Source organism: Aotus nancymaae, unplaced genomic scaffold (assembly GCF_030222135.1).
Source record: "Aotus nancymaae isolate 86718 unplaced genomic scaffold, 86718_ANA_hifiasm-v0.15.2.pri h1tg000002l, whole genome shotgun sequence".
NCBI classification, from domain to species: Eukaryota; Metazoa; Chordata; class Mammalia; order Primates; family Aotidae; genus Aotus; species Aotus nancymaae.
In genome coordinates, this window is record NW_026988413.1 from 48,544,943 (window position 1) to 48,564,504 (window position 19,562).

The window sequence follows — 19,562 nt, forward strand, 5'->3', positions numbered from 1 at the left end:
AACACAGGCTTCCATCACTAAACATCTGTGATATTTGGTGTAGATGGCATACAATTACACTTAAGCCTCATCATGATGCATTCTCCAGGTTTGAGTCAAGGTTGATCGTCACAGATAAAATTACTTGGTATTGAGGAAAATTAATGATGATGTGCTTAAGATTATATTCTCTGACCAGTAGATATATAGCAAGTTTTAAGCATGTCTTTTGGGGATGGTAATGTAGAATAAAGTTTCTTGAGACATTTTCCAGTCATAAGAAGGGTTGACTCCTAGTGCCATTTATAAATACTGGAAATGGCTGAAAGTGAATTGAAAAACTGTTTTCCCCTTAAGGGCCAAACTATAACAATCCCATGACCCAAAGACATTTTTAGGTACTCAGAAGTGGCATATTGTTGAGGTACTGAAAACTGAAACAGATATCTTAGATTACATTAAATCAGTGGTTTCGTGTAATAGAAGTCAATTACAGTAGAACTTCTTTCTACAACAAATGCTGGATTAACAGTTGGTAGTATTTCCTAACAGATACTTGAGGGCAAAAGGTAAGATTGTTGTGGGCACTTGCAATGCTCAAGATTTTCTTTCCACGTCAAAGTGATTGGCAAGGTTTTCTGGATGCCAATGTTGATTTGAGCTTGAGAATACCAAATGAAGGCCGATGCTGACACTTTTTAAGAGAGGGAAATGTGAGAGCAAGATAGTTGCAACATAACAAATATTCTTGGTGGTTCAGGCATTCATTCTCTTATTACAGCCAATGGCAACAGTTTAGTCAAGTAAAAATTTTTATCACTTTTTGACTAAATTAATTTAGACATCTTTTTAAATAAAGATGATTATAAGTATTAATATTCATGATGAATTCAGAGATAATTTTGCTACCGAGAATTAACCGTCACATGAAGTAATTTAACGTCATTGGATTTGATGACATTAAATTCACTGGTGCTTCACTAATACTTATTTTTTTAAACAAAAGCTGGAAAAATGACCTATACAAATTACAGAAAAATAGTTCAAATGAAAAGATATTAGGGTTCTGGGAAGGAAACACATAACATTTCAATATAGTAATCATTAAAAAATTATAAACTGGGGTTGTTTTTATGAGACCCAAACACAATGTGTTTTATAAGATTTTTCATATCAATGAAGACACATAGATGAAAATTGGTACAGATTGTTGTCTATTTTTTACTACCTTTTACATTTAGATGGAAGTTTGGTAGAAAGAGCAAACACTGGAATCACAGTGTTGTTCAGGCTGTGCTTTTCATATTACTGTAACTTTGAGGAAGCTACTTGTCCATGTTACCTGAATGGTCAGTTTCCTCACTACAAATATGTTGTAATAATGCTTATTTCATTACACAAAGGTTTCAGTGCAAGATATGTCAGAAGTGCTTTTTACACTAGGCTACTAAGTTTTCATTATTTAAATTATTACTATTATTTGAGTTGTCAATTTTATACTTTGTTCAATAATGTAACTCAAGTATCCAGAAATTGTTGTCCTAAAAAAATTGCTAGACCCATACTACTCAAGTATTTTAAAGATACATCTATTTTTTAATCTTATGCAAATGTAGATAGTTGAAATTATGAAATGTTTGCAAATTGACACAGCTTGAGTATAAATACCATAATAATTGATAACATCATTTATTTAAAAACATATGAATGAACTATTATTTTGAGTTGGACATTTTATATCATTTATTTTGTCTTCATGAATTTGTATTCCCATTCCAATTTAGCAACATTAATTTGTCCTAATGTAATATGATTTTGTGATTGAAGGCCTCTATTGAATATCTTATCATACTTCCCTACAAATATTTATTTAAAAAATTTGAGTTTCTGTTACCATAAGGCTCTATGTGTCTTCTATGTAAGTTTTTATTACAATTGTTAGTAGTACATAATTTATTTAAAACAGCAAAATGTATTATAAATTATAATAAATACAGTTTAAGAGAGGAAAATGTATTTGAAATAATTTTTAAAATAGCATTTTAAAATGCTATTTAAAGTAAGAATGCTGTGGATTAATTACTGGAAGCAGTTGTGAAACTATTCCTTTATTTGTTAGTCTGGAGATTTTTATATATCAGACAAACCACTCATGCGAATTTTGAGTCAGTCATAAGCTTTTTGTTGAGCATCATCGTTAAAGGGGGTGTAGGAAAACAGAACCTGCAGAGCAAATAACATTTCAGCCTTATCCATTTTAAAATAAGTTGCAAATGAAATGTAAAATAGGATATCTGATTTCCTTAAAGCTATTAATAATTTAATAGCTCCTTTCATTAACCCGGGGCCTTTCAGGAATACAAATTAGAAAACTATTTTCCTAACACTTTATTGGTCCCTCAAAACATGAAAACTCTCCTGCTCTTTATTAATTCTGAGTAGTCAATCATCTTTCTCATCTGTTTTCATCATTTAGTGAAATTGTCTCATCTATAATAGAGATGGACTAATACAATTCAAGAGAGATTAGGCAGACCTAAGTAAATCTAACCAATGTAGAACTCAATCAATCAGATCAGCTGTGGAGGGAATGATTTTGTGTTTCCAAACTCTGGCTATTCTCTCTCAGAAGTTTGTTTGTCTGTTTAAAGACAGCGTCCCACTCTATCATCCAGGTTGGACTGCAGTGGCAAAATCAGCTCACTGCAGCCTTGACCTCCAGCCTCCCTAGTAGCTGGGACTATAGGCATGTGCCGCCATTCCCAGCTACTTTTTATTTTTGTTTATTTTTTGCAGAAACAGAGTCTTTGTATATTGCCCAGGCTAGTCTCATACTCCTGGGCTCAAACAGCCCTCCCACTTTGGCCACCCAAAGTGTTAGAATTACTCGTGTAAGCCCCTGTGCCAGGCTTCAGAGGTTTGCTAGGGCTCTGAAATATGGAGCCACCATTATACATAACAAGAAAATCGTGTTTATGGAACAGCCCACTATTTGGGTGGCCTGGCAAGAGGCTCTATGACTCTCCAGCGTTAAATCAACATAGAGGGCTAAATAATCGGTCAGTATAGCAAGAGGCCAAGAGCAGCCTGAGGTGGAGAAATCTGATAACGTGGTAGAGGAGGCCTCTGCAGTATTTTAATAATATGTTAAAGACATGACTGAATTGAGAATCATTTATATCCATTAGATAATATTCTAGGTAGTATATTTGTTTGCTTATTTGTCTGCTGTTTGGGTTTTTGGATAGCTCAAGCAGAGAACATTTTGAATTCAAGTTTAGTCTACCTTTGCCAAAGAAGCAGGGGTGAAGAGCAGAGCTTCTGTGTAATTTCAAAAGTTTTTTCAGAGCTGTCTTCAGTAAGACTTTTGAATCACCCTAATTAAAGGTACAGTGTGCTTTCTAGTGGCTAATGATCTATATTCAAATATTTCTGGGTGACATACAAAGGAATAAATAATCACCTAGACTGACTTTCATCTAAAAAAGGATAAAAAAGTAAACCTGAGATAGTAAATGCCATTTCTGAAATCACACAGCTAATGGAAAAGCTGAGTTTAGAACCTGATGTTTCAGTTCACCGCTTTTCCCCTCTGTCTTAATGCTAGAACCATTCTACAAGTGAGTGCCCCGGACCAACAGCATCCAAATCAACTGGGAATGTGCTAGAAATGGGAATTTTCGGGTTCCACTCCAGGCTTAGAGGATCCGAAAGTCTAGGTCTGGGCTTTGGCAATCTTTAACAAACCTTCCAGTGATTCTGATAAAGCTAACATATGAGAACCACTGTTTTAGAGGCAACAGATCAGAATTAAAAGTAATTTGTAACAATGCTGTTTTACAGGCCCTTGGCTTTGGTGTACCGAGCAGTGTCTGTGTCCTGCCTTTGGAAGGCTACGGGGCACCATCTTGACACAAAATAGAAATTGTGCCATTAGTGTTAAAATTTTGACATATGCATTTTTTTAAGTCCATCTCTCACATTCATTGCAATTTTTATATTTTTTGGTAGAAAATGTTATAGACTTTGAATTTTAACCATGATTTTTATGTTTATTAAAGGTCTACATGAAGAAGAAATGACGAGGGCGAACAACCAGGAGGCAGGGAAGCATTGTACCAGCTCCTAACACAGAAGTGCAACATGTTATCCACTACATGTAACACAACATCGCCAGCCCTTCGGGAAGGAACAAACTTTTATGCTCACAGGTAAGAAATATTTTGAAAGGCTATTTGAAAGGGAAAATCTGATGATGTATATTTTCATATTGGTTATATTTACATTTTTTAAAGTTAAATATACATTTGGGAGCAAGGACAGTGGTAATAATTGTTCAAAGGAAAAAAGTTATAAAGAATATTTAAGTTCTACAAAAGGATTCTGATGTTAGAATATTTGAATTTTGTAATATGTTACACAAAGTGTGTTTGATTCTGAAGAAGCTGATTTTATTATTGATATTCAAGGAATATGTGTATGCTGTTAGGCACGTCGCTTTTGTAAAGAGACCACCAGGCAGGCTTTGTGTGAGCAACATGGCTGTTTATTCAACCGGGTGCGAACAGGCTGAATCTGAAAAGAGTCAGAAGAGGGTGGTGGGATAGGAGTTGGTTTTATAGGTTTGAGATAGGTCATGGAAAGTTAGAGAAGTTACAGTACAGGGTGGTTTTGCAAGCTGGTGGTGGGTGGGGGCATGTTGCCTGGGGGAGGGTGTCACGGAATGCATGGTCACAAAGGTAGGGGTCATCTATTACAAACAGACATGATCATAAGGGTGGGGGTTATTAGTTTCAAGTAGAGGGTGAGGTAAATTACATAGTTACAAGGGTGGGAGTCTTGAGAAACCTAATGTCTAGTGGGGAAGCTTTGCAAGGCTGAGCAGGAACAATGGTTGAAGGTTGCAGGGAGAGAGCACTCAATTGAGGTAGGAACTAGTTGTTTCACTTCTCTTTGTGGCCTTCTGGTTACTTCAGACTTCCTGGCTCCTGGAGACCATCCAGTGGTCTATGTGTGGGTCACCAAGGCTATAATGGCCAGGCTTGAACTTGCAGGCCTGACATATGCTATGGATAAAACAGATTAAATATTTAAGGTATGGACAATTGTTTATGTAAAGCATAGTAATCTCTGCTACTGTGACTATAATGAAATATGTAATTAAGCAGAAGACTTAAATTCTTGTTTTCAAATGCTTGTTTATAGAATTATTTTTGTTGCTCAAAACTTGCTGTTATAGCATCATTCCATAAAATAAGCATAAAATTAGTACACAATACAAGCAGACTTAACAGTACATTAAAAAATGATATTCTTTAGAATGTTAACATACGATGTTCAAATGTTTTCTTTTAACCCAAAATACTTTAATGGTTATACATGTTTTAATTGAATGAGTAAGTTACCTAAAAATGTCCTTAAGAATTATTGTAATTTTTTTCCTAATGAATGAACACATCCACACACCTTTCTCATTCCTATTTATTTTTATTACTCAATAAATTTTAGGACACATAAAGAAAAAATGAATACTGGCTCCTTAGACATCTTTCCCATATGCTTCCAATATAGAATTTGGAAGGAAAAGGAGTGGATGGTAGCTAAATTGCTGAATATATTTCCTTGCAATAAAAAGAAAAGTGCCTTTGTAGAAATGCTGTGGAATTTTCCTATTAAACATGGTGGAATAATTTCTTACCATCTGTAGCATTCATTTAAAAATATAAACAGTGGTGTATTTGCCATCTGTTTGAGTGACTTTTTATGATACTTTTTGAATCTGTCATTCAATGATATCACCAATTTTATCATCGAAGGATGATGGCTTAAACTATGATCAATGACATTTTTGGTAGCCAGACATACATGCTATGGAAGTGAATCAGCAAATGGCTATAAAGATGGCCAGTAACAGCCATAATAGCTCTGTTAACACCAATAAAACAGTACAGAATAGCTATTTGAAAACATTTAACATCTTGCTGAAGGTGAAGAGCAAAATATCTGTGGAATGAGTGCTGCGTATCAGCTTACATCAGGTAGCTATTAAACAGGTAAATTACAATCCCAGCCCTTCCCACATCCTTGAAAACATTTTTTAAAATGATATTGCCCACAGCAATTTTTACCAGAAATTCTAACCAGCCTAATGTTCTAAGAAAACTAGTGAGTTTCTCTACATATTTGAGACTAATTAAAAGTTTACTGAACGAAGTCAGATAAAGACATTTATCTTCAAGAGAATGTCAATGGGCCCATTAGTATTTCCTATACTGAGGTGGTATAAACACACAGATGTTCACAGACTCAAATTTCCAAGAATAAGATAATAGTTCTCATGGAATTACGACACCAACCAGCTTATGAGGTTTCGAATATTTACACAAGAGCAAAACAAAATGATTCCTTTGTAAAGCATTTTTAGCTTATTTTAGGTTCAGGGGTACATGTGCAGGTTTGTTATATAGGTAAACTTGCGTCACAGGAGTTTGTTATACAGATTAGTTCACCATGCAGTATTAAGCCTAATACCACTAGTTATTATTTTTTTTTTGAACCTCTCCCTCCTCCCATCTTCTGCCCTCCAGCAGGCCCCAGTGTCTGTTGTTCCCCTCTATGTGTTCATGCGTTCTCATTTAGCTCCCAAGTAAAAATGTGATACTTGGCTTTCTGTTCCTTTGTTAGTTTGCTGAGGATAAGGCCTCCAGCTCGACCCTGCAAAGGACATAATCTCATTCCTCCTTATGCCTGCATAGTATTCCACGGTGTATATGTACCATATTTTCCTTATTCAGTCTACCATTCACAGGCATTGAGGTTGATTCTATGTCTTTGCTGTTATGAATAGTGTTGCAATGAACATATATGTGTCTTTATAAGAGAACTATTTATATTCCTTTGGGTATATACTCAGTAATGGGATTGCTGGGTTGAACGGCAGTTCTGTATTTTAGTCTTTCAGGAATTGCCACACTGCTTTCCACAATGGTTGAACTAATTATGCTCTTACTGAAAATGTATAAGCATTCCTTTTTCTCTGCAACCTGTCCAGCATGTTATTTTTTAACTTTTTGATAGTAGCCATTATGACAGGTGTGAGATGGTATCTCATTGTGGTTTTGATTTGCATTTCTCTAATAATCAGTGATGTTGAGCTTTTTTTCTTATTTTCTGGCTGCATGTATGTATTCTTTTGAAAAGTGTCTTTTCATGTCCTTTGCCCACTTTTTAATGAATTTGCTTATGTTCCTTTTAGATGCTGGATATTAGACCTTTGTCAGATGCATAGTTTGGACATATTTTCCCTCATTCCATAGGTTGTCTATTTACTCTGATGATAGTTTCCTTTGCTGTGCAGAAACTCTGGTTTAATTAGGTCCCATTTGTCAGTTTTTGCTTTTGTTGGATTGCTTGTGGCATCTTTGTCATGAAATCTTTGCCCATTCATATGTCCAGAATGGTGTTGGCTAGCTTGTCTTCCAGGGTTTTATAGCTTTGGGTTTTACATTTAAGTCTTTATCTTGAGTTGATGTTTGTATACGATATAAGTAAGGGGTCTAGTTTCAATCATCTGCATATGGCTAACCAGTTATCCTAGCACCATTCATTGAATAGGGAGTCCTTTCCCCATTGCTTGTTTTTGTCAACTTACTTTGTTGAAGATCAGATGGTTGGACATGTGTATCATCTTTATTTCTTGGCCTCCATTCTGTTTCTTTGGTCTCTATGTCTGTTTTGTACCAGTACCATGTTGTTTTGTTTACTGTAGCCTTGTAGAAATTTGAAGATGGATAGTATGATGCCTCCAGCTTTGTTCTTTTTCCTTAGGCCTTCCTCGGCTATTTGGGCTCTTTTTTGCTTCCATATGAATTTTAAAATAGTTTTTCTTAGTTCCGTGAAAAGTGTCAATGGCATTTGATAGGAAAGCCATTGAATCTATGAATTGCTTTGGGTAGTATGGCCGTTTTAATGATATTGATTCTTCCTATCCATGAGTATGGAATGAGTTTCCACTTGTTGTGTTGGCTCTAATTTCTTTGAGCAGTTATAACACATTTTAAAATAATAAATTTGGGGACATTTTCCCTTTAAATTGCAAATATGTACATACTGAGTAATGCCTTACCACTTATTATATTTACCCTGTTAAGAGGTAGTTTGGCAAAGAAGAAGGTCAGCAAAATTCAGAACAGACAGAGAGGAGGTAAGATCATATTTTTAGTAAATCTGACTGATGGCAAAGAGAGCTACAGCCTATATTGACTGATCTTCAAGTTAATGTATATAGAGGTATTGTTTTTCATTCCAGGTTTAGTCATTAAATATTTTTATAAAATTATTTGTTAAAAAGATATACTTTAGAGATTCTAAAGTCAAGGATTGAGGTGTCCTAAAGCACCTAAGTGAGCCTAATTAAAGAATAGCATACTAACAATATTTATGATGACTGAATAACAATGTAATAGAGAATGATTTTGAAATTCATTACTGCTAGAAATTAGTTCAGGAATGGTCTATACACAAACAGAGATGGAAAAAAATATGAAGTTGGAAAACACATATTGACTGTAACTAAAATAAGTTATGATATTGTGGCTTCATATTATTTATATTAATAAAATATATATTTAAATAGCCATTTTTGTCTCCTATTATAATCAGTTTTACAGTAATTCTAACAACTTCCCTTAACCCAAATAGACTGGTATATTTTCTAGCAAGATATCACTGGTATAAATTTGACATCCAGGAAAGAATATCACTGAGAAAGTTTAGCTCTTGTAATTGACTAGTAAATTTATTTGAATATAGTCTGTTTGAGAGCAGACATATGGGAGGTTTGCAGGCAGTATCAATGCATTCCTAAAATACCAGAAAAAATATACTATAATACTTACAGTATAAAGTATAATACTATATACCTTTGCTATAGTAAAATAACTTGATGTAAGATAAATATTTAAAAAACTTCTCAATACAACAGAAAAACAGTAAAAATTATTTTAAAATGTATATCTATTCACAATCAATCAATCGCAAAAAAATATATAAAAATGTAGGAATGGGTATAAGAAAAGGAGAAAACTTTACCAAGAGACAAAAATACTTGAACAAAACGAGAGGTATATTATAAATTTAGATGAGTGACAAAATACAGCAGATTAAATATACTTTAAAGCTTCTTTTGGAAGTACAAAAAAGATGATAGTAAGACCATCTGGAAGGACACTCAGGGTATAATAGCTCAGATGTCATTGAATAAGATGAGGCATGAAAGGAATTTGGTCTATTAGGTACTGAAACATACAATAATTAAAACACTGTAGTACTGATATGAAAACTGTAGTGTTGGTAAAAAGACAGAATAAAATAAATTACCCCCAAATGGATACTTATATGTAATCTACCTGTATATATATGTATTCATATATATATGAATTTAATATTCAACTAAGAAATTACTCAACCGAGGATGCTGGAAAATTGTTCTATATTTACGGAGGAAGTAATTAATTAATTACAAGAAGGCACAAAAGTAATTCTTTTTTGGAAATCTTAAAAACCTATATATGAAAGATGAAACCATGAAAGGCCCAGAAGAAAGCTACAAGTAAGCAGTTAAATGATGACTAAGAATTTTCTAAGTGTGCAAAAGAAAAGAAATTATCTGAGAATGTTAAAATGTATGAAATTAGGATACATTAAAATATATTAAGAGCTAAATGAAAAACCAATTGACCATATTTGCAAGAAGTATAACGTAGTATTACTTTGCTTCACATAAAGCGTTTTTAAATAATCAGGATAATACTATAAGAAATAGTATCAGTTAACATGAAAAAATAACTCACAGGGAAAAAATAAACATAAACTTTAAAAATGTGTAATTTTATGGGTAATCAGGAAATAATAGTGAGAGGACTTTTTTCTTAGTATCTTATAAAGATTTAATATTTTTGTCTATTGCAAAATACTAATGTCATTTGTAACAATCTTCTTTAAAAAAATCAGCTTATTTTCCAAAAATTATTACTGTATTTTTGTAAATAGAGAAAAAAATCAAGAGGTTTTTTAGAATTGTTAAGCTAGAACAATGAGGTTAAATGTCTTGGTGCAAACACAAAAAGTAATTCAGCTGTTAAAATTATAATTTTGGCACTTCTTCTTCCTCTTCCTTTCCTTTCTGAACAATATTTTCTCAAAATCATTAGGTAGGGCAAAGAAGAGTAGGCATCCATATCCTTGGGGGACACTTGTAGATCCCTGCATTTGATACTGGTGACCAAATAGGACAGAAGACACTTGTGCTTGATGTCAGCCTAAGCAGGGTAGGTAGGGTGTCCCCACAAGGGACAGCCTGATGTAGGAAGCTTGAGCTATTGCAGAGTAAACAGGTCCCCATGTGGTGGGCAGTAGTGTTTGTGTCCAAGGTGTCACCCACCTGGAGAGATGGGTGACACACATCTGGTGTGGGTGGTCAGAGTCCAAAGAGTATGGAAGAGCTTCTTGAAGGAGGAGCATCCTGGCACAGGGCTGTGTAGCTGAGCAGAGTGAGGCCATTATCTTCACAGGTGAAATAGGACTGTTTTTAAATACAGACGGTGTATCTATGAAGGAAAATGAAAGTGGCTTTCTCACTGAAGGAGAAGGCATTGACAAATTTGGAATAGGATGAAAATAGCATAAACTGGGCGGTATTGGATGATAATTGAAGATATTGGTATGGACTCAGTTTTCTAAGTATAGACAAATGTAGAAATATTTATATATGGGAAAAAGAAAAAGTGGGGGGAGAGAGAGAGACAGTTGCATTGCATTTATGCAGATCATTCTGGTTAGTAGGAAGTACATAAGGAAATTAGAAGGTGACAGGGTCAGCAATTTTTTAAAAACATTGATAAATATTTTAAAATATTCTTTAATATACTGAAAATTATAATCATATTGTTTTAAAAATTTTAAATTGCAATTTGGAGTACTATTTAATAGCCTACCTAAAATAAACACTCATATATGTGATATGAGATTAGAAGTTAAAATGATGGAAGCAGTTTCCCATGTAAATGGCTAAAGCTTCAGCTCTATAAACTTAGAAAAATGATATACTATTAACCACATAATTTGTTAATAAAACTGTTTGTTAGTTTATGAGGATGCCTCACATTTCCCTTCAGTTGTGTGGTAACTATAAATGATTATTCTACTGACCAAATATTAGTGAGAGCTCTAGTTTGACATTTTCACAGTTTGGATTGATAGATTTACCCAAGACTAAAAATACAGACTTGTTTTGTTTTGTATATACACCAAGAAATTAACTGATGGCATAACAGAGATCAGGTTAACTGCACAAACTTTGGGGTCACTTAGACTAGTTTGAAGTTCCAGTTCTTTCAATTAAAAGCTATGTGAGAAGTTTGAAGAAGTAATTTCTCAGAAGGGGGTTAATAAAGCCTGTATTACTGGCTTATTAAAAGAATTAACTCTGGCAATATATTGTGTCTGACATATGATAAGTATCTAAGAAAATGTAATCATAAATTATGTTCTCTATATCACTAAGGCAAGGCTAACTTCTGTACCAAACAACCCCAACATTTCAGAGGTTTAATGAGAAAAAAAATGTTTCTCACTTGTTTTACAGTCTCATGCAAGTCAGAAAGGAGGTTGCTTTGTTCAGCCATTCATCAACAGACTCTATTCATTATGTGCCTTTGTCATTTTCTAAGGTCTTGAAGTCCCCTAAGGGATTCTTTGCATCTATCTGTCATATCAATAAAAAAACAGCATGTGAAAGGCATAGCCTCTTTATCACTTTGGTGAGTGTTAGCATACATCATTTCAACCCATAGAACAAACCACACTTTTACAGAGATTCTAGGAAATGTAGTCTGAACATATGCCCAGAATGAAGAGAAACAATAGACATCTTTGAGCATTTGTGGTCTTTGTTACAATCTTCTGCCATTCTGGTCGTCAAATAGCTGTTGTTAACTCCATTCTTTGTATAACTTCCCTAAAATAGACAACTCCAAGTCGCACTATGTCGCTATACTAGTTCAAAGTCCAAGACTGTTGGCAAACAATTTTTCATATGTCTCTTATGTTGCTGCACATCTTGTTTAAGTTTTTGCTCCAGACCACTGAGGATTTTTTAAAAAAGAAAACCAGTTGAGAATTTATATATAGTTTCTCCTTTTAGGGCAGAGGACATATTTGTTTGCTGTCCAGGAATATAAAAATAATGCTTCCCACATGGGGAAAGGTAGGGAAGGTTGCTAGCAACCTCCTTTAAAATACTGCCATTTCCTAAGCTCAGTTTCCTTGGTTGGAGTGGGAACTAATGCTGCATATGCAGCGTCCCTTTGGGACACCCAGCATTGTTCCTTGGGACTTAGGGGCCTGGAGAACCAATGTGAACATGAAGCTTAAGCTGGTTACTGTCATGTGTAATGAAGTCTTTTGTCTCTGAGTCAGGTGTCTCATGTCTTCTGTCAGCATCCATGAAACTGTACAGGTAACTTATCCACTTAAAATTAGGGTAAAATCTTAGACCCTTCATAATACTTGACAAGGATTTTTAGTTAATATGTAGCCCCTCTACTTGGTTACCTATGTGTCACTATATAGCGCAGCAACCTATGAAATAAAAAAAAGAAGTAACTTGCTACACTCAAAATCCTATATACAATGGTGGGGGGATAATAACTACTATCTCTCTCTCTCTCTCTCTCTTACATGAGTCCCCCCAAAAATAATTTTAAAAGATGTCACATGGTTGTCACTAGAATTCTGGAAAGATATTTTGAAGATTCTAAAGATTGCCTACCTCAGGTTGCAAAAAAATGTTATTAAACCTTCGGTATGGTTTCTGAAATGAATTTCCATGTTTATCTGTTCACTGTTGGTTCTGCCCTGTAGGACAGATACGAACTTCTTTTTTGTAAGTAGAGAACTCTTTTAGACTTTGGAACTCATGTGATCTCTGTCATAACTATTCAACTCTGCTATTGTGGCATGAAAGTAGCCATTAACAATATACAAATGAATGGACATGGCAAGATTTGTGGGCTACAGTTTGCAGACTACTGCTCTAGAGGATTAATCCTTGTTTAGGACCCTCCATAACACATCCAAAGGGATGCTGGGAAATATGTCCTCTCAAAGTATTTCTAAGCTTTCATAACTCACTTTCTATTAATCAAAGTTTGGGGTTCTGAAAATTGTCTTGTTTCTTCAACAAAAACCTTTCTTAGCCCTAGCATGTGGTTGCTCTGATTATGTCAACAATTTAGTAGATTTAGGATATATTTATAGACAGTTTCATGTGTTAAAAACCACACCCAACATTTATCTCTAGATGTAGTTTCAAATTATGCTATACTTACTTTATTGACTTCTTACTAACTCAGTGATTCTCTTCCTCAATTTACTGAAAGCTACATGGAAGTCATTTGAAATACACTTAATCTAATCATTGTTACAAAGCTGAATCCCTTTGTTAAGCTGAGTTTTACTCACATGGTAGTCTTCCAGCTTGTTTCAATCTTATCTTGTAACTGCTTGGGACAGGAGCAATTGAACATTTTTTTCCCTTGAGTGTTCTGTCTTGAGTTTTTCCAAATAAAATTCTAAGGAAAGAATTTTAGTTTAAATACAGAAAATTGAGGGATCAAGGAAAAATCTGATGGGAGTTTGAGAACTGGAACTAGAAAGCAAAAGAGCCAAGTAAAGATAAGTTATCAAGCTGTCTAACACTCTGAGTTACTAACGCATAATCACAAGGGGAAAATATGAAAAATACTGAAAACTAGCCTCAGATTTTCAAATTCCCCACTCACAGAGAAGAGCAAGGGTTTGGGGTTACTTATACATTGATCCTCATCATCATTGTTTAAAGACTATTCCCAATGAGACACTTATTCCCAGGCATTAATTAATGTAGGGAAGGGGAAAGGGAGTTAGGTCAGGCCCTGCTATATATATCACAACTGTCTATACTTTGTCAATTCCTTTACATTTCTTTTGGCAAATTGGAAAAGTAGTCGCCCAGTTCACCCCTTTCTTATAGTTCTTTAATGCTGCTAATAACAATTAACAAGTATGTTTTATGTTTTGTTATCTAATCTTTTCCATAAGAATGAAAAACTTAATAGTTGTAGTCTTTCATCCAAACTATGATGGGTGAAGTTTAAGCAGACAACACCCCACAGCATAAAATAAAGAAGATAGAAAAGTCAATACTAAAATGAGAAAACTTAGAGAAGCAATACCTAAAAAGAAAATCTAAACAGCCAATAAACAAATTAAAAGATTCTCAGATTTATTAGGCCGGGCGCAGTGGCCTTAGGCCGGTAATCCCAGCACTTTGGAGGCTGAGCTCAGCAGATCACCTGAGATCAGGTGTTTGAGACCAGCCTGGCCAACATGGAGACATCCTGTTCCTACTACAAATATAAAAATTTAGCCAGGTGTAGGGCACTCACCTGTAATCCCAGCTACTCAGGAGTCTGAGGCAGGAGAGCTATCTGAACCCGGGAGACAGAGGTTGCAGTGAGCCAAGATTGTGCCATTGCACTCCACCCTGGGCAAGAGAGTGAGACTCCATCTTAAATTTTTATTTTTTTTTCAAATTCATGGCAATACAAATAAACTTTTTTTTAGATTTTTTATAGATTTAGGGGATGCAAGTACACTTTTGTTACATGGATATACTGTGTAGTGGTAAGGTCTGAGCTTTTAGTGTACCCATTATCTGAATAGTAAACATTGTACCCACCAGGTAATATTTCATCCCTCACATGCCTTCCCTTTCTCCTTTTTGTCATCTCCAGTATATTTTATTATCTTCCGTATCTCCATGTGTATCCATTGTTTAGCTCCCACATATAAGTGAGAGCATTTGGTATTTAATTTTTTGTTTTTGAATTATTTCCCTTATGATAATGGCCTTAAGGTCCAACTATATTGCTGCAAAAGACATGAGTTCATTCTTTTTATGGCTGTGTAGTATTCCTTAGCATATGTACATGTGTGTGTGTTTATATATATATGTACATCTCACATATTCTTTATCCAATCTTCCATTTATGAACACTCGTGTTGATTCCATGACTTTATTATTGCAAATAGTGCTGCCATAAATATATCCATGCAGGTCTCTCTTTGACATAATGGTTTCTTTTCCTGTGAGTAGATACCCAGTAATGGGATTACTGGATTGAATGGCAGTTCTATTTTCAGTTCTTTGAGAAATCTCCATACTGTTTTGCATAAAAGTTGTACTATTTACATTCCAACTAACAATATATAAGCATTCTTTTTCTCCTCATCTTCATCAACAGCTGTTATTTTTTGATTGTTTAATAATAGCTATTCTAAGAGGTGTCAGATGGCATCTCATTGTGGTTTTAATTTGCATTTCTCTGATGATTAGTGATGTTGGCAGTTTTTCATGTTTGTTAGAGACTTGTATGTCTTTTTTGGGGAAATTTCTGTTCATATACTGTGCTCATTTTTTAATGATGTTGTTTCTTGTTGACTTGTTTGTATTTCTTGTAGATTCTGGATATTAATCCTTTGCCAGATGCATAGTTTGCAAATACTTGCTCCCATTCTGTAGGTTGTCTGCTTAGCCTGATGATTATTTCTTTAGCTGTGTAGAAGCTTTTTAGTTTAATTAAGTCCCACTTGTCTATTTTTGTTTCTGTTGTGTTTGCTTTTGAGGACTTAGTCATAAATTCTTTGCCTAGGCCAATGTCCAGAAAAGGTTTACGTTTAGAATTATAGTTTCAGGTGCCACATTTGAGTCTTTATCTTGAGTTAATTTTTGTATATGGTGAGAGATACAGGTCCAGTTTTATTCTGCATATGGATATCCAATATTCCCAACATCATTTATTGAGCAGGATGTCCCTTCCCAGTGTATGTGTTTGTTGGCTGTGTTGAAGATTAGTTGGTTGCAGGCATGTAACTTTACCAAATTATTTTATAAATAAAACCACATGCCTAGAAAATAATTTGACATTCTGAATTATAGTTGAAGAAGCATACTCTAGAACTCAACAGTATTGCCACTGCTCAGTAACTCATTCTAATAGTATTTATTTCTGGGCTTTTACAGCCTTTTAGCTGTTTATAGTTTTCTATAATTTAAGCTGAATAAAACAAGCAGGTGTTCATTTTATAAGGATTATTTTGCACCATACGTAGATATTTATGCACTTTATGCAAGCATGTTACCTAATTTTTTCGATAAAATATATATACATATATGTACATGTATATTGTCACAAAAGCCTATCAATATACTTTACTATAATCTATTAGTCAAACAAAGAAAATTCACATATTCCTGTTAATAAATGCAGAAAAATACGTTGACAATATTCAGCATTTACTGAAAATAAAATAAAACCTATTTGTACACTAGAACTGAGAAAGATCATTCCTAAACCTATTAAGGTTATTGATCAAAATCTTCCAGTAAATCTCACATTTTAATAGTTAAATATTGTAAGCCTTTTCTTTACAATCAAGAACTGAATGAGACAAAGATATTGCCTGTCACTGCTCATATCAATATTATAATAAATGGTTTAGTTAAGGAAATAAATAAGAATACTAGATAAAAGATGAATTCAGGTCAGTTATCTACATTGCTTTATACTAGTAAATAAAAATATGTGCCTTTGATTAAATCTAACAATGTTTATGAATTCATGAAAAAGTGGAATTTTAATTAAACAAATCATAACAGTTAAAAATCAGCAATTTCAATAATATGTCGATGAAGAAGGCACATTATAAATTTGACACATTTCTCATTAATTTATAATTTCTTGTCCAATCAAAACCCTAGTCTATATGGTTTCTAGAAAAGACTTCTTAATAAGAAGGTAGAAACACACTTACATGACCAGAAATTAGTATAATATTATAATAATAACTAAGAAGCAGCATTGGTATATGGACAGGCAGATAGCCAATGAGGCAGTGTTAGAAGGCTTGAAACTGACTCCTCAGTTTTGCCAATCTTGATATAAATCTAAGTTGTCTCTGCAGATCAGTTGGAGGCAAATATGGACAGTTCAATGAAGAGTAGCTGGACAAGTGGGTATCTACTTAGAAAAAATATAAAGTTTGGATTCCTTTTCATACTGTGTATGAAAATCAAATCCAAGTAACAAAAATTTGAAATTGTGAAAAATAGGGCTTTAAATATTTTAGAAATAAATATAAAAGATACTGTGATGTTAAGGTAGGAAAGGATTTATTAAACAATATATAAAAAGCACAATTCACAAAGAAAAACCTTGATAGACTTAAAGTTTTTATCCATCAAAGGCACCATTTAAAAAGTGTAACTAAAAGCCACAGACTTTCAACATATAAAACTGGCAAAAGATTTATATAGAAAATAAATCAAGTATTCTTACAAATAAAGAGGGAAAAGCAACCAGATTAAATTTGGGGCAAAAATCAAGACCACGCATTTTATATGAGAGAGAAATACATGACATAAAATATAAACACATGCTGAACTTAATTTGAATATGAAAAATATAAACAAAAATATACCAAGTTCTCATTTTAAACTAATCACATTGACAGAACTTTAAATATTTTGCTTACAGTTCTGCATGTGGTACACTGGGAGCTTTCACACGGAGATGGCAAGAATATAGATTGGGAAATCACTTAGCAGAAAATTTAAATTCATCTAGTGAAGTTAAAGATGTGAGCCTTATCACCTATTAAGTTTACTTCTAGGTATATACTCTAGAGAAATTCTTGCCTGGATGCTCCAGGAGTCATATATAGAATGCTTATAGCTATATTATCTATAATGTCAACAAAATAAGAAAAAATCCAAATGCTCATCCCCTATGGGGATGCAAAGGCATAAGAAGAATACAGTGGTCTTTGGGGACTCGGAGGGAAAGGGCAGGAAGGGAGTGAGGGATAAAAGACTATAAATTGAGTTCAGTGTATACTGCTTGGGTGATGGGTGCACCAAAAATCTCACAAATCACCATTAAGGAACTTACTCATGTAAGCAATCACCACCTGTTCCCCCAAAAGCTATGGAAATAGACAAAAAATTAAAAAGAAATAGGAAAGGAGGCCAAACAAACCAAACAGAAGTATGTCTTTGCTCTCTCTCTCCTCACACAGCTCCCAACTCACACACATTGCTGCTAGATGAACAACACTCACCTGTCAGATTACCCGGCAATTTATGTTGTTCTTTTAAAAAGTGGTAATTGTACTTTTTAAGGCAGTAGACTATATACTCAGTTAGGTTCTAATCTAAAATGCAGTGTCCAGAAACACCTCACATAGCAAATGTTTTCTAAATGGAAGCTCATTATACAGTGAGATCACAGTCCAATTAACATTGCATAGTGATATTTTAATCAACATTTTCTATTTGTCTATCAGAAAGATAAGGTTGTGAATGTGTGGGTGTATTGTATAAATACTTGGGTAGGGTGGATGTCACTTCATTGCATTGCTTAAGCGGGGAAAAAAGGCTAAAATCATAAAGATTTCAAAAGTACTCTGGAAATAATTAGATAATTGAATAAACACCAACATTCCCTAATACATAGGAAAATTATATAGTGCTATAGGAAAGGTCAGGATTGGGAGAACTTGCCAGCAGAAAGAGTCATGAGGCCAAACAAGTTCTAAATGTACATGTAGACTGACCAAAATAAAGTTTTTAATTACTTATGCTTAATAACGTGATGTATTATAGAATCTGTATTTGTTTCTGGGTAAACTAAATAATATTTAAGTACCTTTACCACATATACAAAGGCTGTAATTTTGAATTTCTGTTTTTGTGGATTCTAAAGGTTAAAAAACTCTTTTCCTAAGTGTACTTACTGAACAATAGGAGAGAGTGAAGAATCCAAGTAAGATGATATCAGAAAGACTGATGCCGTGACTGAGAAGTTCAAGGATTTTATAACGAGACTGTTTGGAAGTGTAAATCTATTCTAGGACTGGAGCACACGTTCTGATTTTCAAGATGAAACTAAACAGAATAACTTGCAGCTCAGATGAATCAAAAGGCTTGGCAGGCAGCAAGTGTTAATAAATGGACTTTAAATTTCCCAGTCCTTAAATTCCTGGAATAAAAGAAAAGAGACAGCAAGAGCCTGAGTAAGACCATTAAAATTCATTTCTGCATTTAATTTGGTGATGAACTTGGAGGAAAAAATCTATTACTCTATGTTTTTAAGTTGAGCTGTAATTTAATGTAACCTATTCAGTAACTTTTAGGTTCCTGACTTTCAAACTTTTTAACTTTTTCAACCACATCTAAAATAAGACATTTAGCAGAATCTAATCCATATGCACTCACACGCATACTACTGATAAAAGCTTTCCCGAAATAATGCTTACTGTGATAGAGTGAGGTTCTGCATTTGATGTTTGACTACTCACAGATTTTATATCCCACCATTCCCTGTTTTGTCTCTTACCTCACATCTAGGAAAGCTAGTAAGAAAGCTGACTCTTTGGAGCCAAGATGGGTGTGGAATTTCAAACCACCCAAGGCTCGGGCTACA

The 19,562-nt window shown here is 34.1% G+C and overlaps 1 long non-coding RNA gene across 2 annotated transcripts in view; it reads right to left on the reverse strand.

The window, feature by feature from the left end:
• Positions 1-4,579: 4,579 nt before the first annotated feature.
• Positions 4,580-19,562, reverse strand: part of LOC105719559 (uncharacterized) — a 661,868-nt gene continuing 646,885 nt past the window's right edge. The window contains exons 6-8 of one of the 2 annotated variants that reach the window (XR_001108001.2): positions 14,466-14,563; positions 13,501-13,610; positions 4,580-5,045 (exon numbers count right to left, since the gene is read on the reverse strand). This is a non-coding gene — a long non-coding RNA (uncharacterized LOC105719559). Of the gene's footprint in view, positions 5,046-10,436; positions 10,587-13,500; positions 13,611-14,465; positions 14,564-19,562 lie in introns of those variants that run through there. The other variant, XR_010337967.1, reaches the window with a different exon arrangement.